Raw genomic sequence first — 5,997 nt, 5'->3', positions numbered from 1 at the left:
ATGTGGCAACACCACCATTTTCTGCTCATCTCCTTCAAATGTGGTGCCATTTTCTTTTACATTATTTCCACCACATAATGTAGAAAGAGCGCAGAGCTGTGAAAGAAGAAAATGGGAAGACCACCTCAGCAAGAAGCTTGAAGTTATTGTTAGCAATGAGTTAGAACATTATGTATAGAACAACAAGATTTTGATCTGATTCTAGACATACTAGTCGATGACATTTCTGATCAGTCTTGCATGGAAGAACTCCACTTCTAGTTTGAGTAAGCAAAAAACAGTTAGCATAATAGAGACAAACACTTGAGGTCAAGAGCTACTGCTCGTGAGACTATGAAACAAATTACATTATTTGTTAATTCTAAATATGTTTCCAGAGAAGAACTGTTGCTTTCTTGACAGATTCATCACAAAGCACAGTCAGTAGGGACAATCTTATACCGGCCTCTGTCTCACATGGAATATGGTCAAAAGTGATACTAAAAGTTAAATGGGAGATGAATGATGAAAACTATACAAGCAAACTTCTGATGTATTGATTGCTAAGGCTCCACTAAGCAAAAAGGCCAAAAAAGGGAACTCACAAGTTGTTTGCCACCGAAGAACTTCAAACAAGTTCAGATCGAATTCCCTAGTAACATAACAAATTATTAAGCAATTCAGTCTGGATCACAATCGAATGTGACACAGAGAGTAAACACAGTAGATTATTGGTTCACTAAAATAGAGAAATGTACTGACTGCGTTCCGACAAGCACGGTGTTCAAGGGTTGCTGAGTGAAATTATTGTAGGAAAGATCACTGCAAGAAAAAAAAAAAAAAAAACAGAATTGGATATTTCAATATTAATGAAGCATTGAGAAAAAAACTAATCAAATTCATCTTTGGTTCTAAAACTAATATGAGTACACATAAAAGTTATAATCTATAAATGATTTCATTACTGATTAGTGTATTCACTGTTGTTAACATATATCAGATGCATGTAACAAATATAAATGCTAAAGAAGAACTCAAAGGATTCGAGAGATATGATACACACACAGTAATTCCTTTTGTAAGATTGACTCTGGTATATTCCCACTGAGAAGGTTGCCAGTTAAAAGCTGATGAAGACCATATCAAGCAGTTAGTGTGCTGGACTTTGTAAAACAAAAACTAAATCTGGAAAATGGCTTTCATAACTTACATGAATTTCAAATCCAAGGGCAGAGAAACATTAGGAAGTCCTCCAGTTATTTTGTTAAAACTGAGATCCCTATTTGAAAACACAAGATATATCATAAAAGATAAGCATATGGAATTTATGCAGTAGAACATAGATAGAGCAAAAATAGTACTAAATAAATACTACAACAATCAATTCCTTTAACTAAATAACCTTTCAGAGTAGGCTAAGTTGTTACATTGTCATACATGCAATACAGAAAGTTAAGTTTTCAGTTTTCGAGCATATAATCATTGCAAATTGATAGTTTAGTATCTAACGTACTTACAGAACTCTCAGATTATCATTCCCCAGATGTATCCAGGTATTCTTCCGAAATACTGCAGTTCCTCAAGTCCGGAAATCCAATGATAAGATGTGACAATTGTATGGTGACTAATTTTACTCCATCTACATGCTAGAATAGGAATAGGCAAGAACTTACAACCGTCTAAGGAGGGTACTGTTGCTAAGATCAGGAAAAGTCTGATTTGTTCCATCTATGTCACTAATCTTACGTACATAAGAGTGTCAATGTGAACAGATCCTTTCATCAGCACCCATTATAATTTATATAATTAATCTGATAAGTTAATGTATTAAATAATGCATTCTTGTAGTTGACAGTTTAGAAATATTCACTCACAATTGATTTAGATTTTTCAAAAGGGAAACGGATGATGGAATGGTCCTTTCAGTCCACACCTGATTCCCTGCATCAACCCAAATCAAGAACATTCGAGAACCAGAATATGAGTCGAATCTTTAGGAAAGTAGATCATCTTACAATCTATAAAGTTGCTTCCAGTTTTGTATAAATTCTGGTATGCTTCCATTGAAGTTGTTATCTTGATCTACTGCAATGTGCAACAGAATGCAGTAAAACTTAATTATCACTTATCAGACAAATTCTGAACTCAATCTTACAAAAACGATATGAAAAACTTAATCTTCAATTTTCAGCTCAGCAAATTCGTGGTAATTTCCAGTCAATCTATTGGAGGAAAGTATCCTGCAGCCAAATTTAATTGATAACTTCAATAAAAATGAGAAAAAAAAAAAAACAACAAAATATAAGAACCCCCGTAAATGACTTACAAAGTTCCCAAATTAACTAGTTTCCCAAGCTGCGTGGGCACTGTTCCTGAGAATTGGTTTGCTTCAATGTCCTGGTAAAATAGAACAATAAGATAGCCAATAGAACATATTTGTCTAATCTAAACGACTAATTGGACTATAGCCTTAGATTATTGCTAGAATCCATTTGTGAATTGTGTAACGCAGAGTTCAAACTTCAAAGCTTACAAGTGAGTGAGACTGGTTAATGTTGCCAAATGGCTCGGAATATTGCCTGATAATCGGTTCCCAGTGAGAGAGCTGCATTGATAATTTCCAATAGTTGATGAATTCACATATTCAACTATTTGGTTAGCATGATCAGACAGATATAGATGCAGCTTACATATATGTCAATTGCATCGAAGCCCATTCGACTGGTATCGACCATTCAAGTAGTTGTAGGAAAAATCACGCAAAACAACAAGAACTTGACATAATTTAGTGTGTTTCACCTTACTACTTAAAGATGTCTATTAAAGACAAAAGAGATCCATGAAAATGAACGAATTAACTCCACCATTGGATCCTAAATTTCCTTTCTGTTCATGCTTCTTCCTCCTAATTACAGGAAAAAAATGTGTATATTTATAAAAATACATATTCAGATTTGTTTAGCTCACACTTTAGAGATATTGGGAAGCTGGTTCAGTTCTGGTGGAAGAACTCCAGAAAGGCTGTAACGTTTGAATTCTCTGAAGATTGCAAACAAAACATATCCAGAATCAGTTAGTCACACCCTAAAAATGCAAAATCAGGTACAAAATCAAACAATTAAAATGATAATTCTGTAGTTTAGAAGATGGTAAATATTCTACTATTTTGTCAAAACAACAATGAAATTAAATAATAGAAAATATTGACAGATTGAATTTATAATCTATAAAGTGACTTGCCTTTGTAATATTTCCTACAGGATTATTTCCAGAAGGCATTTGCCGATTTCCAAGAATAATTTACCCCAGGAAATGGACTTTACTGAAGTGTATACAACAAAAGAGATGGGCAAATATATACAGAGAATAAGAAAACTAACATTACTGAAATGTGGTGTGTACTATGATCGGGTCCAAGTATGCAAGTAATGTTCGTGGTTAATTCTGTCACAGGCAATTCCTCATGGAGTTCACAAGCAGTATCGGCATCAAAAGTCCAGTTAGTAGCTCCCATTGTTTTGACGATTTGATTCAGAACATCAACTACAGCACATCCACAGACAAACACAGCAACAGATAAGCAAATCAAATTTGAATTCAAATAGAGGTGTAAATTGAAACAGACTGACTAATGGCGCCCAAGCCTAGAGAAGATAATATTATTACATGATCAACGTTATATCAAATAAAACAGCAATAAACTAAGAGAATCTGAAGACTTGATCAAAATGAAGTACAGGATTTTACAGAGAACATAATACTGACAGAAATACACTTATTTTAATCTCTCTTTTCCTGAAAGTTCTTATATGTTTTTTTATTGAAAACTCAGTCAACATGCTTGTACAAAACTATAAAGTTAACCATGAACAAGGTGAAATTCAAGCGAAACAGAAATTTGGTAAGAAGAATTTGTCTTACCCTCGGCTTGAGGCAGCTTAGCAGCTACAAATAGTTGTTTCACTACACAACTTAAAGTTACAATCGATACGAGTAAATTCTTGAAGAACATCATTGAAATTGAAAAACTCAAGAAAGACGCCTTGAACTCTCAAGCTTTCTTGGCTAAACATGAATACTTTTTCATTTTGATCTTTCTTTATATTTTATGGCAAAAGTAAGAATGATATGAATGAGAAACTTCTAAGTAAGAATGTTATGAATGAGAAAATTCCAAATAAATCAATAACAGCCATCCGAGTAAGATATTGTGTTTCAGCTAATATGAATTTGAAGTCCTGTTAATTAACTAAATAATTATTGGATGTCGTTTTTCTATGCATTGAAAAATAAAACCGCGTACGAACATAGCATTAGCTGACAAGATTCTGAAAACGATAAGATTCTCAATAGCAGACATGACAAAATAAGCAAGCCGAGATTGGGCTGTATGTGGTCTGTTTTCAAATAAAGTCAGTTGCCAGTATTGAATATGGTTAGCTGCTTTGGAATATCTTTGACAATTAAATAGAAATTCGTATGACGATCCTACCTCTATGCCCGGTGGCCCGTTGGTGAGGTCCAATGATTTGAATGTAACAGTGCAAGTCCTAGGAAAACTCCTCCACGCTAACCGCTACACCAACATCGTGAATTGAAAGCTATATATGATTTAAGTTACTGGGGCTGCAGAGAGTCAACTATGGAGTCGTTGGCTTGCGGATTCTGTCACTCTCAGTCTCACACTTACCCAAAAACAGCCCACTGGAAGAATATTTAGTATGAAAAATATGGTCAAAAATTGTGTTAAATGAGACCTGTTAGGGGTTCTTGAAGAAGATTCACTATTGTTTTTATCAGTATTTATCAACTCAATTAGATCTCATGGCCTGTGACTAAGATTTGAATCCAAAAGATTAAGAGGAAAAAATTGCATATCCAATAACGCTAATGAAAACAACTGTTAAGATTAATTTATGTCTATATTTTTTTTTTTTTTCAATGATCAGAGTGTCTGAACTAGCTTACGTGCACCTTAATCAATCCCTTAAAAACCGGAAACTATCGGTCGGATAAGAATTCGAATGGTTACCCTATTAACAACCGAAGAGAAACTCGAACTCAGGAATAATACACCCAAATATACTTATGCAACCACTTGGTCACCCAGCCACCCGGGGTTGGTTAATTTATGTGTATACTTGATTGTGGCAATCAAGATTTCTTCCTCAAAACATCGTAAACAGCATTGAAAACATGAATAAACCTATATTAAGTGAATATGATTAATATGATTAGCTAACATTCGACAAATCGGAAGACATAAACATGCAAGTTTAGTCAAATACATTCAGATATATTAAGTGAATATTACCCAGATTTCATTTTTAATACAAGTTATTGATCCTTGACTAGTTGGCTTACGTTTCTCAATGTAAACACGTAACTTTCAGTATTAAACGGACGTTTTTGAACTGTATAAGATATTTTTCAAAGGGTGCATCATGCATGTAGCTCATGATGAGATTTTGTTTATTAATTTTAGGGTTTGTTTGGGAGTTTTTTTTTCCACTTGTTTTGAGGGGTTTTTAATTAGACTGGTTTTGAGATATTCTAAAACTATTATTTGAGAGTTTATAAAACCCCCCAGAACTAAGTAGTGTATTTTTGAGAGTTTATAAAACTCCCCAAATCGGAGTGTTTTGGTTGATTTTAAAATTTTATTCCACAAATACCTTATCCACTACAAAACTATCTCAATTATATCCAAACAAACAAAATTTAACCATATTATACGCATCTTCAACCATATTAAATATTAAATAATTTTAAGCAATCATAAAAAGAAATTAAATAAATAAATTATTGAAATCTCATTTCTAAATGTTTTCTTGGAGAAGTGGAGCTACAATTTTTCAATCACTCCAGATACTGCAAAGAATGGCAAAGAAGGATAAAGAGACTTTATCACATTTGAAATTATAAAATACTAATAAGTAAAAAACAAATAAAAAAAACCCTTACTTTGTAATAGAAAAAACAAAACTCCCAAGTACTGGTTGAAGTTGGGGTATTTTT

At 33.3% G+C, this 5,997-nt stretch overlaps 1 long non-coding RNA gene across 1 annotated transcript; it reads right to left on the bottom strand.

Annotated features, from left to right (window-relative positions):
• Nucleotides 1–2,946: 2,946 nt before the first annotated feature.
• Nucleotides 2,947–4,184, bottom strand: LOC116122756. The gene is made up of 3 exons (XR_004126954.1): nucleotides 3,901–4,184; nucleotides 3,360–3,522; nucleotides 2,947–3,018 (listed from the first exon to the last, which is right to left on the bottom strand). It is a non-coding gene; the product is annotated as an uncharacterized LOC116122756 (long non-coding RNA).
• Between the last annotated feature and the right edge of the window lie 1,813 nt (nucleotides 4,185–5,997).

This window comes from Pistacia vera, unplaced genomic scaffold (genome assembly GCF_008641045.1).
Source record: "Pistacia vera cultivar Batoury unplaced genomic scaffold, PisVer_v2 Contig137, whole genome shotgun sequence".
Classification (NCBI taxonomy): Eukaryota; Viridiplantae; Streptophyta; class Magnoliopsida; order Sapindales; family Anacardiaceae; genus Pistacia; species Pistacia vera.
Note: the sequence above shows the minus strand (reverse complement) of the source record. Positions and strands in the feature narration are given on the sequence as shown.